The sequence below is a fragment of the Heptranchias perlo genome, unplaced genomic scaffold (genome assembly GCF_035084215.1).
Source record: "Heptranchias perlo isolate sHepPer1 unplaced genomic scaffold, sHepPer1.hap1 HAP1_SCAFFOLD_60, whole genome shotgun sequence".
NCBI lineage: Eukaryota > Metazoa > Chordata > Chondrichthyes > Hexanchiformes > Hexanchidae > Heptranchias > Heptranchias perlo.
In genome coordinates, this window is record NW_027139623.1 from 3,669,585 (window position 1) to 3,695,800 (window position 26,216).

At 42.0% G+C, this 26,216-nt stretch overlaps 2 protein-coding genes and 2 long non-coding RNA genes across 4 annotated transcripts in view; 3 read left to right on the forward strand and 1 right to left on the reverse strand.

Annotated features, from left to right (window-relative positions):
- Window positions 1-26,216, forward strand: part of LOC137316793 (zinc finger protein 850-like) — a 512,000-nt gene that overhangs the window by 300,535 nt on the left and 185,249 nt on the right. The window lies entirely within an intron of this gene.
- Window positions 1-26,216, forward strand: part of LOC137316818 (uncharacterized) — a 181,828-nt gene that overhangs the window by 125,492 nt on the left and 30,120 nt on the right. The gene's annotated exons all lie outside the window — the stretch shown is intronic.
- LOC137316796 (zinc finger protein 271-like) overlaps window positions 1-26,216 on the reverse strand; it is a 182,061-nt gene that overhangs the window by 10,395 nt on the left and 145,450 nt on the right. The window lies entirely within an intron of this gene.
- On the forward strand, window positions 15,878-25,498 carry LOC137316826 (uncharacterized). Its single transcript, XR_010961619.1, has 4 exons — window positions 15,878-16,189; window positions 16,564-16,650; window positions 22,906-22,968; window positions 23,340-25,498. It is a non-coding gene; the product is annotated as an uncharacterized lncRNA (long non-coding RNA).

Genomic DNA, 26,216 nt, shown 5'->3' on the forward strand with positions numbered 1-26,216 from the left:
TTATATATATTAGTAAATACTCATAGAGTATTATACTGAAATAAACATTATCAATACCATTGGTTCAGATTGAGCTACACATTACATACGAGTCCAAAAACCTCATAAATGATCAGACTGGAAGATACAGTATCAATTCTATTAGCACTGCCTGACCTGTACATTACATACCGGACTGAAAATCCCATAAAGTATTAGACTGAAAGATACAGTATCAATTCCATCAGTGCAGACTGAGCCACACATTATATAGCAGTCCAAGAATCTCATACGCCATCAGACTCAAAGATACAATATCAATTACATAACACGTACTGAGCTCCATGTTACTCACCAGTCCAAAAATCACAGAGAATATCAGATCGAAAGATTCAGTATCACTTCCATTATTGAAGACTGAGCTACACATCACATTCCAGTCCAAAAATCTAATACAGTATCAGACTGATAGATACAGTATTAATTCCTTTAGTGCAGGCTGAGCTACATATTACATACCAGTCCAAAAATCTCATACAATATTAGATTGAGATACAGAATTAATCCCATTATTGCAGACCGATCTAAACATTATATACCAATCCAATAATTTCACTGTGAACAGATTGAAAGGTACATAATCTCTGAACTCTATTGTGAATGATAAAGATGTAATACTACTCCAAAACTCACACATGTTTGATTAAAGAAAATCGAGAAGTGTATCCATATTTACAAATTAAACACTAGACGAAGAACTATATATAATTTAATGTATTAAAGATACAGTTTCAAGTCCGATACTGTAAACTGAAATTAGAATACAGAATGAATTCAGACTTGCACATTGTCTCAGAGACTGAATTACAGAATGAATTCCACACTGAGATAATGTAGCAGAAAATGGCAGATACAGAATGAATCCCACACTCACACACAGTACCTGAGACCTGCAGATACAGAATGAATCCTACACTCACACACAGTACCTGAGACTGACAGATCCAGAATGAATCCCACACTCACACACAGTACAGAGACTGACAGATACAGAATGAATCCCACACTCACACACAGTACCAGAGACTGACAGATACAGAACGAATCCCACACTCACACACAGTACCAGAGACTGACAGATACAGAATGAATCCCACCCTCACAGACTGTACTGGAGACTACAGATACAGAATGAATGTCACAATCACATCACTGCAGGCTGAGTTACACTTTATAGACCAGTCCAAAGATCTCATAGTGTCAGATTGAAAGATATAGTATAAATTCTATTGGTGCAGACTGAGCTACATGTTAGATATATTGGTCAATACTCAGTATTATACTGAAATAAGCATAATCCATACCATTGGTACAGACTGAGCTATACATTACATACGAGTCCAAAAATCATAAATGATCAGACTGGAAGATATAATTTAAATTCTATTCACACCGCCTGAGCTCAACATTATATATCAGTCCAACAATCTCATACAATATTAGACTGAAAGATACAGAATCGATTCAATTCGTGCAGACTGAGCCACACATTATATCGCAGTCCAAGAATCTCGTACCCTATCAGACTCAAAGATACAATATCAATTCCATTAGCACAGACTGATCTGTATGTTACTCACCAGTCCAAAAATCTCATACAGTATCACAATGAAAGATTCAGTATTAATTCCATTCGTGCAGACTGAGCTATACATTGCATTCAAGTCCAAAAATTTAATACAGTATCAGACTGATAGATACAGTATCAATTCATTTCGTGCAGGATGAGCTACATATTACATACCAGTCCAAAAATCTCATACAGTGTTAGACTCAGATACAGAATTAATCCCATTATTGCAGACTGAACTATACATTACATACTAGTCCAGTAATTTCATCGTGAACAGATTGAAAGGTATATTATCGTTCACAATAGAGTTCAGAGATTAAGATGTAATACTACTCCAAAACTCACACACGTCGTTTGTTTAAAGAAAATCAAAAAGTGTATCCATATTTACAAATTAAATGCTCGATGAAGAACTGTATATACTTTAAAGTGTTAAAGATACAGTTTCAATGCAATATTGTAAACTGAAATAAGAATACAGAATGAATCCAGACTTGCACATTGTCTCAGAGACTGAATTACAGAACAAATCCCACACTGAGATAAAGTAGCAGAGAATGGCAGATACAGAATGTATCCCACACACATACAGTACCAGAGACTGACAGGTACAGAATAAACGCAACACTTATACATAGTACCTGGAGACTGACAGATACAGAATAAACCCCACTCTCGTACACAGTACCAGAGATACAGATTATCTGTCATGGTGACAGAAACAGGACAATGTGCAATGTGAGGGAAGTTTCTGTCTGTTACGTTTACTCTCGTATTTTTGCACTTCTTGAAGATGAAAAATGAAGACAATTGATTCATAATAAAGTTTTTGTTTCACTCATTCCATAGTTGTGAATTTGCCTCAATTTTTTTCACTATACATTGCGCAGTATTTGTCTCTGATTTCTCAGGATGATTTACATTGCTCCTCTACCCCATTTAGACTCTTATTTTCCAAGCAGTATGTGGCCTCATTATTCCCCCCAGCAAAATGCCCCACCTCACATCTTTCTATATTGAAATTCAATGACCATTTACACGGCCGTTCTGCAAGTTTATTTTGTCCCAGTCTTCCTCAGTATTGACTATATTTCCTAAATCAATTACAAGAATTTAACACAGCATTACAACTGATGTTTGCTCTAACAAAATGTACTTGCAGCTCGTCTCCATTCCGAGTTTTTCTAAATCCCACCCGTGCAATATAATGTGAAGAATGAGTTTATCTTCTGTCCCTCTCTCATCTGTAAACTTCAATGACCCGGGGTTTGGGGACATCTACTGGCCGGAAGCAGAACTGCAACAGTTCGGAACAAATTGCTGAAACCGGACAATGTGCAGTGTGAGCGTGTTTGTGATTGGTAGCAGGAATTAAGTCTACATTTTTATAGCTGCTCATTAACCTTTAGTGTTTGTTATTGAGCAGTAAACAGAGCCGGACAGTAAGGATATGGGAAGTTATACAAAGAGCATCTATTGCAGGCTTCAGGTGAGGAGTGTGAAGGACACATTTTAAACAGCGGCTGATATGTATCAGTTGAATGGTTAGTCCCAAGGGAGAGGGGATTAGAACCCTGACCTGTACAAAGGTCCATCGTGTAGCCCCATTCATGGATCAGTGCAGGGGTTGGGTTGTGTCTGGATGTCACTAAATTGTTGTAAAACAGCCTGGTGTGCAGAAGCTGAGTGCTGCAGCACTGCAGTGGAGTCAGCCACTGACACTGTTTGAATCCCTGGTTTTCATTTGTTGTTATTACAATGATTATTAACAGAGAGATTCAATTAATCACCTATGTATTTTCTACTTCATCTTTTTTTGAATTACAAGATATAATTTATCTTCCTACAGGCAAATACTTGAAGGACCCAGAATCAGTGTGATGTTTACTCCTCCCGAGGCACAAGGAGCAGTCAGTGCAGCCAGCTCCTTCTCACACACAGTATGTATATTATCACACACAGAGCACAGAGACACAGACAGGTCATCAGTCCCACAGTCTCAGACAGCAGAAATAGTCAGTCCCACACTGATCCCAATCCAACAGTCAAAACAGAGCAGGAGAGACAGACGGGATTTCCATTTCACAACAACTCAGTACCACTGACTGGCAGATAAATAATTCCCAGTCCAAAATCACTCCCACTATCAGATTGAAACGAACTGTGTTAATCTCACATTAGTCCAGAATTAGCTACAAATTACATACCAGATAGAACTGACACATGGTACTGATTGATAGGTACAGCATGAATTACAATAGTGTACTCCAAGAATCAAATTAAATACCAGCCCACAACTCACACATTATGAGCTTAAAGATGCAGTATTCATGCCAATATTGTACCCTGAGATGCAAATTAGATATCAGTTCAGATGTGACCCATATTTGACTTACATATATGTCCAAATATCTCATAGTGTCAGAATGAAATGTACAGTTTCAATTCCTTTACTGCAGACTGAGGTACACGTTAGATACCAGTCCAAAATTCTCATACAGTATTAGATTGAAAGATACAGTATCAACTCCATTAATGCAGACTGAGCTACACATCAAATACCAGTCTAAAAATCTCAGTGTCAGATTGAAAGGTACAGTTTTGATTTGATTAGTACAGACTGACCCACACGTTACATACCAGTATACAAATCTCACACAGTATCAGACTGAAAGATACAGTATCAATCCCATTAGTGCAGATTGAGTTACACATTAGATATCAGTCCAGAAATCACATTCAGGGTCATGCTGAAAGATGCAGTATGAATTCCATTCGTGCAGACTGAGCTACACAACAGATATGAGCCCAACAATCTCAGTGTCAGATTGAAAGATACAGTATCAATTCCATTAGTGCAGATTGAGCTACACATTATATATGGTCCAAAATTCGAATACAGTATCATACTGAAAGATACAGTATCAATCCTATTAGTGTTGACTCAGCTACACATTGCAAACCAGTCCAACAATCAGGTCAAGCTCATGCTGAAAGGTACGGCATCAATTCCATTATTGCAGACTGAGTTATTCCTTACACACAAGTCCAAATATAGCACACAGTGTCAGACTGAAAGATACAGTCTCATTCCCATTAATGCAGACTGAACTACACATTACATACCAGTCCAAAAATCACACAGTGTCAGCTTGAAAGATAAAGTATCAATTCCACTAGCCCAGACTGAGCTACACAATAAATACCAGTCCAATAATTTCACAGTAAGATATTGAAATGTACATTCTCATTTAAAATAGTCTTCACAGAAATTAAGATGTAATCCTACATCAAAACTCACAAACATTGCATGATTAAAACAAAGTTCTAAAGTGTATCCATAATTACAAATTAACACTAGACAAAGGACTATGCATACATTCATGTATTATAGATACAGTTTCAAGCAACATACTGTAACCTGAAATAAGAATACAGAACGAATCCAGACTTGCACTTTGTCCCAGAAACTGAGTTACAGAATAAATCCTACACTGAGATATAATACCAGAGACTGACTGTCACAGAATGAATCCCACACTCACAGGCAGCACCAGAGTCTGACAGATTCAGAATGAATCCCACACTCACACACAGTGCCAGAGATTGACAGACACAGAATGAATCCCACACTCACACACAGTACCAGAGTCTGACAGATACAGAATGAATCCCACACTCACACACTGTACCAGAGACTGACAGATACAGAATGAATCCCACACTCATACACAGTACCACAAACTGACAGATACAGAGTGAATCCCACACTCACATACAGTACCAGAGTCTGACAGATACTGAATGAATCCCACATTCACACACGGTACCAGAGACTGACAAATTCAGAATTAATCCCTCACTCACACACAGTACCAGAGTCTGACAGATACAGAATGAATCCCACACTCACACACAGTGCCAGAGATTGACAGACACAGAATGAATCTCACACTCACACACAGTACCAGAGTCTGACAGAGAGAGAATTAGTCTCACACTCACAGACAGGACTGGAGACTGACAGATACAGAATGAATATACAGTCTGACATCTACTGGCCGGAAGGGAGAACTGTAACAGAGTGGAACAAATTCACATTGTCTGTCGTTGTTCCAGATTCAGGACAATGTGCAGTATCAGCAAATAGTTTCTCTCTGTAACTTCTAGTCTCGTTTTTTTTGATATTTTGACAGTGAAATAGTAAGACAATTGATTCAGAATAAAGTTTTTGTTTTACTCATTCGATAGTTGTGAATTTGCCCCATTATATTTCACTCGACATTGCGCAATATTTCGGTCTGATTTCTCAGGACACGATTTAGATTAATTCAAATAAACCGAACTGAAACACGAATAAAAACTGAGCATAAAGCTGGAAGTTTTAATGGCGGCCGTCAAAGGTGAAAGGGATAAAATAGAGAGAAAAAAATACCAAAAATGCTGGAAAGACTCAGCAGGTCCGGCAGCATCTGTGGAGACGGGAAGCTCGGGTTAACGGTTCAGGACTATGACCCTTCTATAGATCAGAAAGGTTAATCCGACATAATTTAAAAAAGGAACGGGAATCAGCAGAGGGAAAGACTGCAGAAAATCAATTAATTTCACTGAATCCGGGCAATTGTGTCCAATATCCACAGTACAGATCATAGGAAATAATAATACAAAGGGACAGAGATAAATTCAACATTATGGGGGAAATGAATGAGGTTTAAAAGTATTTTTAAAATATAAATTAGACCCGTTTATGTTTTGGAAACACTATCCCTCTGAACATCATCAAATTTGGTTCCACTCTTGGTGTTTCTGAATTAAGCGAACTGGGATTCTAACCTGTTGGAATTAACTGTTTGGAAGGCAGCTATACTCACCATTGTAGCACTTTGTTCACGAGGAGGGAGAAATAGAGTGTTTCTGTGGAGTTTGGGTTTTGAGTTTCTGGTACTTTAATCACAGACAATAAATATTTCCCAAACACCAGCCCCTGAACAGAGACAACAAGCTGGTGGAATTTCTCATTTATAAATATTAAATAAGAGGATGACAAAAGAGAATAGGAAACGGTCAGGAAGATTTCACAAGAACAATTGGGGAAGCAAAGAGGAACTACGAAATTAAATTATCAAGGAATATCAAAAGAAATCGTAAATTATTCTACAGATGCATAAATAAAACAAGGAAAATCAGAATAGCTTCAGTGCCACAAAGGGATGCACAAAATAAACTCAGTGGTAACGTCAGTGAAATGCCAGAAATATTGAATTATTACTTTCCCTCAGTATTTACCCGGGAGATTAACAGGGTGAACATGATATTAGAGGAAGGGGTCAATAAAGATATCAAGACATTTAAGTTAGAAAGGGTGGTTAAACTCCTGGTCCAGATGGATTGCATCTGCACATATTAAATGAAGCAAGGGAAGAGACAGCGGAGGCACTGTTACATGCATAGAAAAAAATCATCACAAAAAGGAATAGTGCCAGAGGACTGGATGACAGTTAATGTGATTCTTATATTTTAAAACAGGAGATAGAACAAGTCCAGGGAACTATAGACCAGTTAACTAAAGGTCAGTGGTAGGAATGATCATGGAATTCTTTTACTCAATGAAACAATAGAAAAACATCCAGAAACCGAAAATATAATAAAGAATAGTCAGCACGGATTTCAGAAAGGGAAGGTTTAACAGTTTGGCAGAAGGTTTGACAGTTTAAATTACAGTTCAACATAACTTATCTGCTTATCAATTCTATTCCTCTAGAAATAAACCCCAGTGCTGTGTTTGCTTTCTGTGGCCTCATCAACCTGTGTTGCTACTTTTAACGATTTGTCAATCTGTACCCCTAAATCACTTTGCTCTTCTACACCATTTAGACTCTTATTTTCCAAGCAGTGTTTGGCCTCCTTATTACCCCGAGCAAAATGCACCACATCACAACTTTCTATTTGGTAACTAAATGTCCATTTCCTCCGCCTTTCAGCAAGCTTATTAAATCTTCTTGTATTTTGTTGCATTCTTCCTCAGTTTAGGCTATACCCCCAAAATTAATTACAAGCATTTAATACAGCATTACAACTCATGTTTGGTCCAACAAAATGTTCTCCATTCCCAGTTTCTCCAAACCCCACCCGTGCAATATAATGTGAAGAATGAGTTTATCTTCTGTCCCTCTCTCATCTGTAAACTTCAATGACCCGGAGTTTGGGGACATCTACTGGCCGGAAGCAGAACTGCAACAGTTCGGAACAAATTGATGAAACCGGACAATGTGCAGTGTGAGCGTGTTTGTGATTGGTGGCAGGGATTAAATCTGATTGGATATCTGAAGAAACCAATCAGAGAGTGAAAGTAAATGTTTTGTGTCCTCACGCCCAATCGTCCAATCACAATCATTGCCTTCCCCCATCCCTCATTACCATAGGGCTGTGGGGCTGCCTATTTAATCCGAGCTCGGAGCGGATTTGGGTCATTTCTGGGTCTGAAATTGAGTTTGAAAATGCCTGAGGACAAGAAAGCAGCTCCCAAGAAGGGCGCCAAGAAAACCTTGAGTAAAGCACCAGCCAAGGGCGGCAAGAAGCGGAGAAAGTCGAGGAAGGAGAGTTACTCCATCTACGTCTACAAAGTGATGAAGCAGGTTCACCCCGACACCGGCATCTCCTCCAAGGCCATGAGCATCATGAACTCCTTTGTGAACGATATTTTCGAGCGCATCGCAAGTGAGGCTTCCCGCCTGGCCCATTATAATAAACGGCGCACCATCAGCTCCCGGGAGATCCAGACCGCCGTGCGCCTGCTGCTGCCCGGGGAACTGGCCAAGCACGCCGTGTCGGAAGGGACAAAGGCGGTGACCAAGTACACCAGCTCCAAGTAAAACTCCACAATGTACTGAAAAAAAACAACGGCTCTTTTAAGAGCCACCCACAACCTCTCTGAAGGAGCTGCATTTCCTATATATTTACTTAGGATTGTTTTAATACTGTAATATTATTCCAATCTTATTGTGAAGTGATACTGTAACTGCCCCGTTGAAATCCCTGACCCATAAACTGATCCGCTTCTTCCCCTTTGCTTCGCTCTTAAAGCGTTACTATTCTATCCTCTCCCACTCCCTTCGTGTTTCATTTAAATGTAAGAATCCAATCTCCGAATGTTTACCAGCTGATGTGAAAATCCTCATATTAACAGCAAACCCACCCCTTGCAGAAACACAGCGGAATAGGGGCAGAATGAGAGCTCCGGCCGGGTCCGTCTTTTCACAGAAACGCTCCCGGCTCTGTGAGAAGGGACCAATCTATAACGTGTCACTTTTATAAAGACTAAATTGAAATGTGTTCCTTCACGGAATGCTGTGAATGGGGATTTAGTCCCGTTCGGTACAGTTTGAAAGCGATGTTAGAATGAGGCATAATTTAAAGCAGATTTTAAACAGCGCCAGCGATTGGTGACGGGGAGCGCTGAATAAGACAAGATAAAAAGAACGGATTTAAAATCTTGTGCTCAGGGCGACATTGATCGAAATCCGGTCCTTTACTACACTGAAATTGGCGGGCTTTTTGAAATTCATAAAAATTCCTGGTCTGACCGTTGAGGCCGGTAAATCCCGCCCTCTTCTGATTCCCAGCTATCTGATTGGTTAATGAAATAGGCAAATGAGGTGTATTAAAGAACAACCAATCAGATGACCTTTCAGTCTATAAGAAGGGTAAATACGGAAATCATTTTTCATTCTTTGTGAAAGTGTTTGTGAGATTGTGGAAATGTCTGGAAGAGGAAAAACCGGCGGTAAAGCTCGGGCCAAGGCCAAGTCTCGCTCCTCCCGGGCCGGACTGCAGTTCCCTGTGGGCCGTGTTCACAGGCACCTGCGAAAGGGGAACTACGCTGAACGTGTGGGTGCCGGAGCCCCGGTCTATCTGGCTGCTGTGCTCGAGTATCTGACGGCTGAAATCCTCGAACTGGCCGGCAACGCGGCCCGGGACAACAAGAAGACCCGCATCATCCCCAGACACCTGCAGCTGGCCATCCGCAACGACGAGGAGCTCAACAAGCTGCTGGGACGGGTGACCATCGCTCAGGGCGGGGTGCTGCCTAATATCCAGGCCGTGCTGCTGCCGAAGAAAACCAGCACTGTGAGCTCCAAGAGCAAATAAAGCGGCCAAGATTTAATCTGATAACCCAAAGGCTCTTTTCAGAGCCACCCAAGGTATCTATGAAAGGGCTGGTCACTGTCTCTGGGCTCAGGAATTAACTTCAAAAATTTTACCCAGATTTGTACAACAGATGCTGACTAATGTGCTCTTTATTGTATTAGCGATTGCTGAATTAAGAATGTGAGTGAAATTTGTGTTTGGATGTGAGTGAGGTATTTATTCTGTCCCTGTCCGTCTGAAATCAGCTCCCACCCATTGACACATTTCAGCAAATTTCTCAAGGACATGCCATATAAACCCTGGAGATCACAGCTCTTTCCATCGCCGATTTGGTGGCTCTGAAAAGAGCCTTTGTTGCACTTGGTGTTGAAGCCGGGTCGGGTTTAGGCGCGCTCCCCGCGGATGCGGCGGGCCAGCTGGATGTCTTTGGGCATGATGGTGACTCGCTTGGCGTGGATGGCGCACAGGTTGGTGTCCTCAAACAGCCCCACCAGGTAAGCCTCGCTGGCCTCCTGCAGGGCCATGACGGCCGAGCTCTGGAAGCGCAGGTCTGTCTTGAAATCCTGAGCGATCTCTCGCACCAGGCGCTGGAAGGGCAGTTTGCGGATCAGCAGCTCGGTGGATTTCTGGTAGCGACGGATCTCCCTCAGAGCCACAGTGCCGGGTCTGTAGCGATGAGGCTTCTTCACTCCGCCCGTGGCTGGAGCGCTCTTCCTCGCCGCTTTGGTAGCCAACTGTTTGCGAGGAGCTTTCCCGCCGGTCGATTTCCGCGCCGTCTGCTTGGTCCTGGCCATTTTCTGAACAGATCTCAACACAACCTGAGACACAAAGACTGTTAATACGGACTGCGCTCTGGGGCCGCCTTATAAAGGGTCTAAGGGGATCCGCCCCTGGCTTCTGATTGGCTTCAGTCCCACACCCTGTCAGGGAGGGACTGTGATTGGCAGGTTTGATCCGAGCTCCAACAGTCAGACCGAAACGGCGGGAGGTATTGGGCCCCAATTGGCTGAGCTGAAATTAATCTTCAATTTCAAAAAGCCCGCCAATTTCAGAGCATCAAATAACAGTTTCAAGAAAATCTCATTTCCCTCCAGCAATTTAAGAATCTCTCTCTTTATAATCTCCATTATTTCCCACTCCTCATCTCAAACCTCAGGCTGTTTCACATTCCGGTTCATTCTCGGATCTGTCTGTAAACGGGCGGGAATAAAGCCCCGGTCATTGCTTTCCGGAACGGGACAAAGTCCAGCTTCAATTTCAAAAATCCCGCCAGTTCCGGCCCGGTGAACCGCTCCTCAAACAGAAACTTCACATCGAACTGATAATTGAATGAGGGCAGGAAATAAAGACGGAGCAGAGGACACAGCGGGAGAGGGAGTGAGGAGGGATTTTAATCTGAGCGGAGAATGTAATGTCTGGGGAAAGACTCTGTATCACCGCCTGTTCATTTATACCGTGAAACCGGGAATTCGGCTCCTTCTCTCGGGATGGCCGTTGGGGAATCTCCCCATACTAATTAAATATCGGAAACTGATTCCCCATCCCGAGATCTTTCCTCTCCCCGTTCCCAGGTCAGTGCTCTCTCTGTGAGGCGGTGGGCGGCTCTTAGAAGAGCCTTTGTTTCGTGTCGGGTTTGAAAGGGTCGAGTCGTTCAGCCGCCGAATCCATAGAGAGTGCGGCCCTGCCGTTTCAGAGCGTACACCACATCCATGGCAGTGACCGTCTTGCGCTTGGCGTGTTCAGTGTAGGTGACCGCGTCCCTGATCACATTCTCCAGGAAAACCTTCAGCACCCCGCGGGTTTCCTCGTAGATCAGACCCGAGATCCGCTTGACACCGCCACGGCGAGCCAGGCGGCGGATGGCTGGTTTGGTGATCCCCTGGATGTTATCACGAAGCACTTTACGGTGCCGCTTGGCTCCGCCTTTGCCCAGTCCTTTGCCTCCTTTACCTCTGCCAGACATGATTATTCTTCACTCAAATCGCGGCTGAATGAACAGCAAACTGATGCTGGTTCCGTTTTTATGCAGCCTGCCCTGACCTGACTGAAACAGACAGAGGGTGAGAGAGGGAGGGGAGGAGGCAGAGTGAGATATTAAACAGGGAGGGGAGGAGAGAGTCAGTGTGACGGACAGAGCGGAGAGCGGCCTCTGCTATTCCAGCTCCACCTCCAGCTTTCTCCACCGCCAATTTCAATCCGTTTATCGATAATAGAACCGAAACACAGCGCTCCGCACAAACCCTTACAGACTCGGGCTACATAGAATCCCGGAGCTTTTCAATAAGCACCGTTACAATCAATAGTCAGCAATATTCCTGCCAAAATACAGTCCTTTCTATAACAAGTCAACCCGCCTCCTTCCATTTCAGTCCCAGACCCGATTCGATCTCCCCACACATCCCCTCCCAGACGGGTTCAGCAGTTTACAAACACTTTATTCCAGCTGATTTGGAGAATCTCATGTGTTGGGGTTTGAATTGTGATAGCGGCGGATCTCCGCCAGTTTTACCCTGTCACCGACTCTCGCCCTGAATCTGTGAGAATAAATGAACTGGGACTGGAGCCGAACACACGCCAGTTCCAGTGAGGCCCGGCCCGGACATCCCATTCTCTCTATTTTATTTCAGACAGTGGGGGTGTGGCGGGAATAGCGAATGTCAGCGAGTCACCGGGACCCTGGGTTTATTTGAAATGATTTCTATCTGAAATCTGAGCCCGGCCCCGGGACAGGAATCATCTGATTCCGGGATCAGCTCTTTTCTGAGAGACGTGGGTGGCTCTGAGAAGAGCCGTTGGGTTCAGATGGTCAAAAGTTGAACTTGATTTTTTATTTCTTTTTGCCCGCTGCTTTCTTGGGCTTTGCTGACTTCGGCTTGGGCTTGGCCCTCGGTTTTTCCACCTTCTTCGCCTTCACTGTCTTGGGGGTCTTGGGCTTCTTAGCCGCCGCTTTCTTCTTAATTGGTGATTTCGCCGCCTTTTTCGTGGTCGATTTCTTGACCGCTGGTTTCTTGGCTGCTGATTTCTTGACCGCTGTTTTTTTGGCCGCTGGTTTCTTTCCGGGAGATTTTTTGGTCACTTGTTTCTTCACCTTCTTTACCACTTTTGTCTGGGTTTCCTTCTTAGCGACTCTGAAGGAGCCCGAGGCGCCCGTGCCCTTGATCTGCACCAGGGAGCCTTTTTCCACATTTCTCTTGATACTTAATTTGATCTGGGACCGGAGCTTCTCCACATCCAGGCCTTTGGTAGCCAGAACCTTCTTTATCGCGGCCAGGGATATCCCCTTGCGATCCTTGCAATCCCCCACAATCTTGAGGATCTGTTCTCCCAACGGGGGACCGGTGGTCTTGGGTCGGGGAACCGCCTTCTTCTTCTTGGGAGCCTTGGGTGGAGCGGCGGCGGCAGGAGGTGCCGCTTCTGCGGCTGCAGTGTCTGTCATGTCCGGGAATCTGCAAAAAACTTCTCTGACAGTCAGAGCTGGGTCAGAAATGAAACGCGAGGCGGCGGCACAGAGCAACTTAAAGGCACAGAGCGGACGGGGCGGAGACACCCTGCTGTCAGCTCCCGGCCCCTCCAGCCTCTCTGTGTTTCTCTCTCCTCTTAAACTCCCCGATTCCAATTCAAATCGGACACTCCAGAGTCCCAGACTAGCCCCTTCCTATTTCTAACACCGGTATGTTTGCTGTCGAAAAACTTTCACCGGAATTAAAAGCACCAGTTTCGATTTAAACCCGTTTCATCGATGCACTGATCGCGCTCTCTCACCCGATCGCTGACATGATCTCCGTTTTTCGGCTGAAATCTTGAATTGATTTAAAACTTTACCTTAAATTTCCACTTCGGAACTCGGCAGGGGAGGAGGGCGATCCTTTGACAGGGATTTTTAAAAATTATACTCAAAAGGATCTCGGAAATGCGGCGATGAGACCGGCCAAACAAACACAGTGAAATTAATCTAACCCGCCCGCCCCTTTAACACACTCTCTCTGAATCAATGTTCACATCTTCACATTCACAGGACAAACTGTTCGCCAGATTGACAATTCCCGGGACAGGCTTTCCTCCCCGCTCGGCCTGTGCTGCAGATTCTCGGGGGTTCGTTGTAGTTTCCCAGCTCAGTAACTGTTAAACACTCTGAGGCCGGCGCTCCTCACAGTGTCTGGTCCCCAGATTCAGGGGCAGGAGCCAATCACAGCTGTGGATGTGATGATCCATATCTGGTTTTACAGGATTATATTGTTCGCACACAGAAATATATTTGGTTCAGTTAAAAATAAAAATTATCCGCTTTGGGCTCCTCCAGTCTCTCTGTGTTTCTCTCTCCTCCTAAACTGACTGACAGACAATAGTAACAGGTGTCATATGAATCCCAATCTCAACACCCAGAGACGGCTGGTTACTGAATAAATTCAACACTAACAGGCAGTCCAGCTAAACAATAACAGGCTGTTTCACTCCACCTTTCCTTCCTGGACTGGAGACTGCTAAATGCACCGTCAATCCGGTTTATAAATAATAAAACGACAGTGACCGTCTCACCAACAACACCGGAGGTCTGTTCACAGACACAGAATCAGTCTTTCCCTTTCTATCAGTCTGTCCATATAACGGTCAGTAACAGTATCCCGTCTTCATGTACAGCACTAGAGAGAGAGAAAGACAGACAGACATACAGAGACACACAGACAGACAGACACAATATCAGTCTCAAACTTCCCACCAGTGTGTCTGTTTCACGCTCAGTTAATTGTATTCCATCTTCAAGTTCAACGCTAGAGAGAAAGAGAGAGAGAGAGACAGGCATATTGTCAGCCTTACGCTTCCTATCAGTATGTCCGTTTCACGCTCAGGAACAGTATCCCGCCTTCATATACTGAACAAGAGAGAGAGAGAAACTGACCAGTAATTTCCCGTTTTCACCCAGTAACAAACAGGGAAATATTCCATTCCAATTTTTATTCCACAGAAGAGTGACAGAAGATGCAGTCTCATCTCTCACTGATATTATTTCAGAGGCAGACACATTATTAATCCCACTCTCAGGGACAGTGTCACACATTTAACCCTCTCTTGTGTGTTGTACCCTCAGCAATCTTGCAGCTCAGGGCCGTTCGGTCTTACTCTCAGTGACCAAGAGTTTCACTCCGATTGAAATAAATTGGGTCTGTTGCTGTCAGATATTAATCCTACTCGGTCCCAGCAAATACACCGACTCTCACTTTCCTCCCCTGTTTCTCCAGGATTGGTTTGAGAAATCCTCCCTCCAATTTCGGAGTCACGCGTTGCTTTATCAGTCAGAGAGCCAAGAATGAACAGAATCCATTGGTTCGTTACACAGCCGCCCACTTTATCTCTGGAAGACTCTTTACCATCAAAAGATAATTGTAAACAATTTTACAACACCAAGTTATAGTCCAGCAATTTTATTTTAAATTCACAAGCTTTCGGAGATTTTCTCCTTCCTCAGGCAAACATTTGCCTGAGGAAGGAGAAAATATCCGAAAGCTTGTGAATTTAAAATAAAATTGCTGGACATAACTTGGTGTTGTAAAATTGTTTACAATTGTCAACCCCAGTCCATCACCGGCATCTCCACATCATCAAAAGATACCGAGAGAAACAGCAGGGATGGAAACATCTAGTTTAATAGTTAGAGATTGTAAAGTCAGTCTGATTCCAGCGTTAGGCACTGGTGGAATCCCATCTGTTTCCCATTCTGGTGCCTGTTCCTGCACTGCCTGTGGACCCCATTCCCTCTGACCTTTCCCCCAGACCCACTTCCTTTGCTCAGACTCGGAAAAATTCCAATTGGGGAAAGTTTCCATCGATTTTTGTATTGGGAATTAAACCAGATATCTGCGCATGCGTGACTCAGCCCCGCCCCCAGCGCTCGATGTTGGTGAGCAGAAGAGCGCATGCGCGCTCCCCTCCCCCAGCTCGGCCTGTGGGCGCCATTCCCTCAGTGAGCGGAAGAAGATGGTTTAAAACAGCCGGGAATGGAGAGATCACGGCCCCCGGGGGAAGGGAGCAAAGAGCAGCCTCGTTACAGCAGCTCATCGCTTCGGGACCGTGTCCGCAGATGGGCTCAGAGATCGGCATTGAGTCCGGGGGAAGGTCAGGGGGAGTCCGGGGGCTGTTTGTAAGAGGCGGAGTGGATCAGGAACTGGTCCCGGAACATGGAGTGAGCGGGGGAAGGGAGAGGTCATTCTCGGGCTGTGTGTGTCCAGGGTGTGTACAGGGTAAGGGAGACAGAATGGGAAGAACCTGCTATTTAAAATCATTGCTGCTTTCTCTCCCCAAACCAGTAGTGAATGTTCCTGGTTTAGTTCCAGTCTCACGCTGTTTATTGTTATTGGACAGTGAAGAGTGGAAACAGAGCCGGACAGTCAGGATGTGGGGAGTTATACAAAGAGCGTCAATTGCAGGCATCAGGTGAGAAGTGTGAAGGACACATTTTAAACAGCGGCAGTTTGGTTTCATTTGAACGGTTAGTCCCATGGGAGAGGGGATTAGAATCCTGACCTGTACAAACGTCCCTGCCCCATCGGGTAGTCCCATTCATTTGTTAGTGGAGGGGTTGGGTTGTGTCTGGATGTCAATACATTGTTGTAAAACAGCCCAACACACCTGGTGTGCAGAAGCTGGGTGCTGCAGTACTACAGTGGAGTCAGACACTGACACTGTTTGAATCGCTGATTTACATTTATGGATATTCAAAATAATTATTAACAGATATTAAACTGATCACTTCTGTATTTTCTTCGTCACCTGTTCTTGAGTTACCAGACATACGTTTCTTTCTACAGGCAAACCCTTGAAGGAGCCAGAATAAATGTGATGTTTCCTCCACCCGAGGCACAAGGAACAGTGCAGCCAGCTCCTTCTCACACACAGTAAGTACATTATCACACACACAGAGCACGGAGTCACAGACAGGTCATCAGTTCCACAGTCTCAGACAGCAGAAGTACTCAGTCCCACAATGATCCCAAGTTCCAGAGACACATTTTCAATCCATAGTCAAACAGAACAGGTGAGGCAGACACTGTTCCATTTCCCCCTAACTCAGTCCCGCTGACAGGGAGATACAAAAATCCAAGTCCAAAATCACACTCTCAGATTGTCTATCTCAAAAAGGGGCAACATTAGCCATGAATTAAATACCAGATAGAAATCACACATGGTACCCGATTGAAAGGTCCAGAATGAATCCCAATAACGTTCCTTGAGATTCCTATTGAATTCGAGCCCAGAACTCTCACACACATGTGAATTTAATACATGCAGTATCCATTCAAATAGTGTACCATTCGAATACAAATTGCTAGTGCAAAACTCACGTACAGTATCAGATTGAGAAATGCTGTGACAGTGTAACCTGAGAAACAAATTAGATACCAGTTTATAATACACTGGTAGTATGAGATTAAAAGATACTGTATCAATTCTGTTCATCCAGACCGAGATACACATTACACACGACTCCAAAAATCTTATGAAACAAAGTTTAAAGTTACAGTATCAATTCCTTTAGTGCAGACTGATCTACACATTAAATACCAATTCACAATATCATTTTGAAAGATTCATTATCATTCACAATAGTAATCACAGAAATACACATTTAATACGAGTCAAAAAGCACACAAATTATCTGATTGAAACCTCCAGCATCAAATCCTAAAGTGTATCCATTAGGACCAATTAAATAATGTGAAAAACTATTTAAACATTAAGACATTAAAGCTACAGTATTGAACGCCATAATGTAATCTGAGAGAATAATTCCATACAGATACAGAATGAATCTTACACTCAGATACAGTACAGAGACACACAGATACAGAATGAATCTCACACTCACATACAGTACGAGAGGTTGCCAGACATAAATTCAATCCCACACTGAAGTACGGTACAAGAGATGACAGATACAGAATGAATCCCACACTGGCCATACAGTACCAAGGACTGACAGATATCAAGTTCATCCCACACTCTCATAAAGCACTCGAGACTTACAGGTAAAGTATGAATCCCACACTCACACATAGTACCAGAGACTGACAGATACAGATTGAATCTCACACTCACACACAGCACCAGAGACTGACAGATACGGAATGAATCCCACACTCACACACAGTACCTGAGAACTGCAGATATAGAATGAATCCCACACTCACACACAGTACCAGAGACTGACAGATACAGAATGAATCCCACACTCACACACAGCACCAGAGACTGACAGATACAGAATGAATCCCACACTCACACACAGTACCAGAGACTGACAGATACAGAATGAATCCCACACTCACACACAGTACCAGAGAATGACAGATACAGAATGAATCTCACACTCACACACAGTACCAGATACTGACAGATACAGAATGAATCCCACACTCACACACAGTACCAGAGAGTGACAGATACAGAATGAATCCCACACTCACACACAGCACCAGAGAATGACAGATACAGAATGAATCTCACACTCACACACAGTACCAGATACTGACAGATACAGAATGAATCCCACACTCACACACAGTACCAGAGATTGACAGATACAGAATCAATCCCACACTCACATACATTATGAGAAACTGCTTATATGGAAATAATTCAACACCCACACACAGTACTAGAGAATGTATATACAGAATGAATCCCACACTCAAATTGAGTACCAGAGAGTGACAGATACAGCATGAATCCCAAACTCACATGCAGTACCAGAGACTGAGAGATGCAAGGTGAATCTCACAGTCACCTATATTCGTGCAGGCTGAGTTACAAATTACTTACCAGAGCAAAAATCTCACAGTCACAGATTGAAAGATAACGTATCAATTCCATCAATGCAGGCTTGGTTGCACATTACGTACCAGTCCAAAAATCTCACAGTGTCAGATTGAAAGATACAGTGTCAATTCCATTAATGCAGACTGAGCTACACATTAGAAACCACGACAACAAAACTGTTACAGATTCAGACTGAAATATACAGTATTCTATTCATGCAGACTGAGCTCCACATTATATACAAGTTCAAAAATGTCACCATATCAGTTTGGAAGATGCACAAATTCACAATTGTTTTCCCATCGATACAGATTTAATAGTAGTCCAAAAATAGATGCCCACATTATCTGATTATATCCGACAGCATTACATTTTAAAATATATCATTATCTACTAATTAAAGACTGGGAAATAATATTCATACATTAAGGTTTTAAAGATACAGATTTGAACACCATACTGTAAACGGAAATACAAATTAGATACAGATAAAGAATGAATCTCACACTCTGATAGAGTGCCAGAGACTGATATATGGAATGAATCCCAAACTCATACAATCTACCAGAGACTGACAGACTCAAAATGAATCCCACACTCACACATTATCGCACAGACTGACAGATACAGAATTTCTCTCACTGATCCACAGCATCAGAAATTGTTAGATACAGAATGAATGTCTCACCCACACACAATACTCGAGACTGACAGATACAGAATGAATCCCACACCCACACACAATACCAGAGACTGACAGATACAGAATGATTCCCACACTCACATAGAGTACCAGGAACAGAATGAATTTCACTCACATACAGTAGCAGAAACTGACAGATACAGAATGAATATCACAGTCACATTACTGCAGACTGAGTTACACTTTACAGACCAGTCCAAAGATCTCCTCGTGCCAGATTGAAAGATACAGTATAAATTCCATTAGTGCAGACTGAGCTACATATTAGATATATTGGTAAATACTCAGTATTATACTGAAATAAATAGTATCAATACCATTGGTACAGACTGAGCTACACATTATATACCAGTCCAAAAACCTCATAAATGAGCAGACAGGAAGATACAGTTTCAATTCTATTCGTACCGCCTGAGCTGTACAATACATACAAGACTGAAAATCCCATACAACATTAGACTGAAAGATACAGTATCGATTTCATTAGTGCAGACTGAGCCACACATTATATAGCAGTCCAACAATCTCATATCCTATCAGACTCAAAGATACAACATCAATTCCATGAGCACAGACTGAGCTACATGTTACTCACCAGTCCTAAAATCTCAGAGAATCAGATTGAAAGATTCAGTATCACTTCCATTTTTGAAGACTGAGCTACACATCACATTCCAGTCCAAAAATCTCATACAGTATCAGACTGATAGATAGAGTATCAATTCCTTTAGTTCAGGATGAGCTACATATTGCTTACCAGTCCAAAAATCTCACACAGTGTTCGACTCCGATACAGAATTAGTCCCATTATTGCAGACTGAACTACACATTACATACCAGTCCAGTAATTTCACCATGAACAGATTGAAAGGTACATTGTCATTCACAATAGAGTTTAGAGATTAATATGTATTACTACTCCAAAACTCACACACATTCTTTGATTAAAGAAAATCAAAAGAAATCCATATTTACAAATTAAATAATCAACGGAGAACTATATATAATTTAAAGTATTAAAGATACAGTTTCAAATAAGATACTGTAAACTGAAATAAGAATACAGAATGAATTCAGACTTGCACATTTTCTCAGAGACTGAATTACAGAATGAATCCCACACTGAGATAAAGTTGCAGAGAATGGCAGATACAGAATGAATCCCACATTCACATACAGCACCAGAGACTGACAGATACAGAATGAATCCATCACTTATATATAGTACCCCTGAGACTCACAGATGCAGAATATACACCAAGCTCACAGTAAGTACCAGAGACTGACAGATACAGAATGAATCCATCACTTTTATATAGTACCCCTGAGACTCACAGATGCAGAATATACACCAAGCTCACAGTCAGTACCAGAGACTGACAGATATAGAATGAATCCTACACTCACATACAGTACCACGAACAGAATGAATCTCACTCACGCACAGTATCAGGGACTGACAGATATAGAATGAATCCCACACTCACCCACCATACCAGGAACAGAATGAATCTCACTCATGCACAGTACCAGGGGTTGACAGATAAAGAATGAATCTCACACTCACAAACAGTACCAGAGACTGACAGATACAGAATGAAGCTCACACTCACATACAGTACCAGAGACTGACAGATACAGAATGAATCTCACACTCACAAACAGTACCAGAGACTGACAGATGCAGAATGAATCTCACAATCACATTACTGCAGACTGAGTTGCGCATTACATACCAGTCCAAAAATCTCATCGTGTCAGATTGAAAGATACAGTGTCAATTCCATTGGTGCAGACTGAGCTACATATTCGATATATTGGTAATACTCATGTTATACTGAAATAAACATTATCAATACCATTGGTACAGACTGAGCTACACATTACATTCGAGTCCACAAACCCCATAAATGATCAGACTGGAAGGTATAGTTTAAATTCTATTCACACCACCTGAGCTAAAATTAAATAACAGCCCAACAATCTCATACAATATTAGACTGAAAGATACAGTATCGATTCCGTGAGTGCAGACAGGGCCACAGATTATATAGCAGTCCAACAATGTCACAACATATCAGACTCAAAGATACAATTTCAATTCCATTAGCCTAGACTGAGCTATATGTTACTCACCAGTCCAAAAGTCTCTCACAGTGTTAGACTCCGACACAGAATTAATCACATTATTGCAGACTGAACTACACATTACATACTAGTCCAATAATTTCAACGTGAACAGATTGAAAGGTACATTATCATTCACAATAGATTTCAGAGATTAAGATGTAATACCACTCCAAAACTCACACACATTGTTTGATTAAAGAAAATCGAAAAGTGCATCCATATTATCAAATCAAATACTCGACAAAGAACTGTATATAATTTGGAGTGTTCAAGATACATTTTCAAGTACGATACTCTGAACTGAAATAAGAATATGGAATGAATTCAGACTTGCACATTGTCTCAGAGACTGAATTACATAATGAATCCCACACTGAGATAAAGCAGCAGAGAATGGCAGATACAGAATGAATCCCACTCACACTGACAGTACCATAGACTGACAGGTACATAGTTAATTCCACACTCACACACAGCACCAGAGACTGGCAGTGATGGAATTAACCTCACACTGACATAAAGCACCAGAGACTGTCAGATACAGAATAAACTCCACTCTCATATACAGTACCAGAGACAGACAGACAGGTACAGAATAAACACCACTCTCAAAAACGGTACCAGAGACAGACAGATACAGAATAAACCTCACTCTCATATACAGTACCAGAGACTGACAGATACAGAATAAACCCCACTCTCATGTACAGTACCAAAAACTGACCTCTACTGGACGTAAGCGAGAACTGTAAAAAAGCGGAACAAATTCACATTATCTGTCGTGGTTGCAGAAACAGGACAGTGTGCAATGTGAGGAAAGTTTCTGTCTGTAACTTTTACTCTCGTATTTTTGCACATTTTGACGGTGAAACATGAAGACAATTGATTCATAATAAAGTTTTTCTTTCACTCATTCGATAGTTGTGAATTTGCCCCATTATATTTCACTGTACATTGCGCAGTGTTTCTCTCTGATTTCCCACGACACGATTTAAATTGCTCCTCTACCCCATTTAGACTCTTATTTTCCATGCAGTATGTGGCCTCCTTATTCCCCCTCGCGAAATGCCCCACCTCACACCTTTCTATATTGAAATTCAATGGCCATTTACACGGCTGTTCTGCAAGTTTATTTTGTCCCAGTCTTCCTCAGTATTGACAATACCCCCGAAATCAATTACAAGAATTTAACACAGCATTACAAGTAGTGTTTGGTCAAACAAAATGTACTTGCAGCTCGTCTCCATTCCCAGTTTCTCTAAATCCCACCCGTACAATATAATGTGAAGAATGAGTTTATCTTCTGTCCCTCTCTCATCTGTAAACTTCAATGACCCGGGGTTTGGGGACATCTACTGGCCGGAAGCAGAACTGCAACAGTTCGGAACAAATTGCTGAAACCGGACAATGTGCAGTGTGAGCGTGTTTGTGATTGGTGGCAGGTATTAAATCTGATTTTTTTATACCTGTCCATTAAACTTTACTCTTTGTTATTGAGCAGTAAACAGAGCCGGAAAGTAAGGATGTGGGGAGTTATACAAAGAGCATCTATTGCAGGCATCAGGTGAGAAGTTTGAAGGACTCATTTTAAACAGCGGCTGTTTTGTTTCGGTTGAACTGTTCATTCCAAGGGAGAGGGAATTAGAAATCTGATGTGTGCAACGGTCCAGTCCCCATCGGTAGTCCCATTCATTGATCAGTGCAGCGGTTGGGTTGTGTCTGGATGTCACTAAATTGTTGTAAAACAGCCCAACACACCTGGTGTGCAGAAGCTGAGTGCTGCAGTACTGCAGTGGAGTCAGACACTGACACTTTGTATCGCTGGTTTTCATTTGTGGTTATTACAATGATTATTAACAGAGATTCAATTGATCAGTTTTGTATTTTCTACTTTACCTGTTCTTGAATTACAAGACATACTTTTTCTTCCTACAGTTAAATCCTTGAAGGACCCAGAATCAGTGTGATGTTTACTCCACCCGGGGCACAAAGAGCAGTCAGTGCAGCCAGCTCCTTCTCATACACATGAGGTACCTTATCACTCACAGAGCACAGAGACACAAACAAGTCATCAGTCCCACAATCTCAGACAGCAGAAATAGTCAGTCGCGCACTGATCCCAATCCAACAGTCAAAGAGAGCAGGAGAGAAAGACATAATTCCCATTTCACAATGACTCAGTATCGCTGACCGGCAGATAAATATTTCCCAGTCCAAAATCACACCCAGTATCAGATTGAAAGGCACGGTGTTAATCTCACATTCGTTCAGCCTTAGCTGCAAATTAAATACCAGGTAGAACTGACACATGGTACTGATCGATAGATACAGAATGAATCACAATAGTGTACTCCAAGATTCAAATTAAATACCAGCCCACAACTCACACACATTATGAGTTTAAAGATGCCATATTCATGACAATAGTGTACACTGAGATATAAATTAGATACCATTTCAGATGTTACCCATTTTTGACTCACAAATGTCCAAAAACCTCATAGTGTCAGAATGAAATGTACAGTTTCAATTCCTTTACTGCAGGCTGAGGTGCACATTAGATACCAGTCGAAAATTCTCATACAGTATCAGATTGAAAGACACAGTATCAATCCCATTATTGCAGACTGAGCTGCACATCACATACCAGTCCAAAAATCTCAGTGTCAGGTTGAAAGATACACTATCAATCCCATTAGTGCAGTTTGAGCTACACATTATATACCAGTCCAAAATTCGCATAAGGTATCGTACTGGAAGATACAATATCAATTCCTTTACTGCAGACAGAGTTTCACATTAGATACCTGTCCAAAAATCACATACAGTATCATACTGAAATATATAGTATCGATTTGATTAGTACAGACTGACCGACACGTTACATACCAGTACAAAAATCTCACACAGTATCAGACTGGAAGATACAGTATCAATTCCATTAGTGCAGACTGAACTATACCTTTCAAACCAGTCTAAATATATTGTGCAGTGTCAGACTGAAAGGTACAGTATGAATTCAATTAGTGCAGACTGAGCTACACATTATATACCGTCCAAAATTCACATACATCATCATACTGAAACAGACAGTGTGAATCCTATTAGTGTAGACTCAGCTACACATCAGAAACCAGTCCAAAAATCTCTCGCAGTGTCTGACTGAAAGTTAGAGTGTCAATTCCATTAGTACAGTCTGAACCACACATTCCATACCAGTCGAAAAATCTCATAGTGTCAGACTGAAAGATACAATATCAATTCCATTAGCCCAGACTGAGCGACACAATAAATACCAGTCCAATAATTTCACAGTAAAAGATTGAAATGTACATTATCTTCACAGAGATTAAAATGTAATCCGACAACAAAACTCACACACGTTGTTTGATTAAAATAAAATCCGAAACTGTATCCATATTTACAAATTAATGCTAGATGAAAGATTTGCATACATTAATGACTTAAAGATACAGTTTGAAACACCATACTGTAACCTGAAATAAGAATACAGAACGAATCCAGACTTGCACTTTGCCCAGAGACTGAGTTACAGAATGAATCCAAACTGAGATAAAATACCAGAGACTGACAGTCAAAGAATGAATCCCACACTCACAGATAGCACCAGAGATTGACAGATACAGAACGAATCCCACACTCACAAACATTCCCAGAGATTGACAGTCACAGAATGAATCCCACACTCACATACAGTACCAGAGACTGAGAGATACAGAATGAATCCCACACTCACAGACTGTGCTGGAGACTGACGGATACAGAATGAATATCACACTCACATACAGTACCAGAGATTGACAGATACAGAATGAATCCCACACTCACAGACTGTACTGGAGACTGACGGATACAGAATGAATATCACACTCACATACAGTAACAGAGACTGACAGACAGAGAATTAATCCCACACTCACATGCAGTCTGACATCTACTGGCCATAAGTGAGAACTGTAACAGAGTGGAACAAATTCACATCATCTGTCGTTGTTCCAGATTCAGGACAATGTGTAATGTGAGGAAATAGTTTCTCTCTGTAACTTCTACTCTCGTACTTTTTCATATTTTGTCCGTGAAAAATTAGACAATTGATTCATAATAAAGTTTTTGTTTTGCTCATTCGAAAGTTGCCCCATTATGTTTCACTCCACATTGCACAAGATTTCTGTCTGATTCTCAGGACTCGATTTATATTAATTCAAATAAACCGAACTGAAACACAAATAAAAACTGAGCGCAAATCTGCAAGTTTCAACGGCGACCGTCAAAAGTGAAAGGGATAAAATATAGAAAAAATTAAAACCGAAAATGGTGGAAAGACTCAGCAGGTCCGGCAGCATCTGTGGAGAAGGGAAGCTCGGGTTAACGGTTCAGGACTATGACCCTTCTATCGATCAGAAAGGTTAATCCGACATAATTGAAATAAGGAACGGGAATCAGCAGAGGGAAAGACTTCAGAAAATCAATTAATTTCACTGAATCCGGGCAATTGTGTTCCGTATCCACTGTACAGATCAGGGCAAATAATAATACAAAGGATCAGAGTTAAATTCAACGTTATGGGAGAAATAAATGAATTTTAAAAGTATTTTTATGTAAATTTGACCCGTTTGTGTTTTGGAAACACTATCGCTCTGAACATCATCAAATTCGGTTCCAGTCTTGGTGTTTCTGAATTCAGCGAACTGGGATTCAAACCTGTTGGAATTAACTTTTGGAAGGCAGCTATACTCACCATTATAGCACCTTAGTTCACTCGGAGGGAGAAATAGAGTGTTTCTGTGGAGT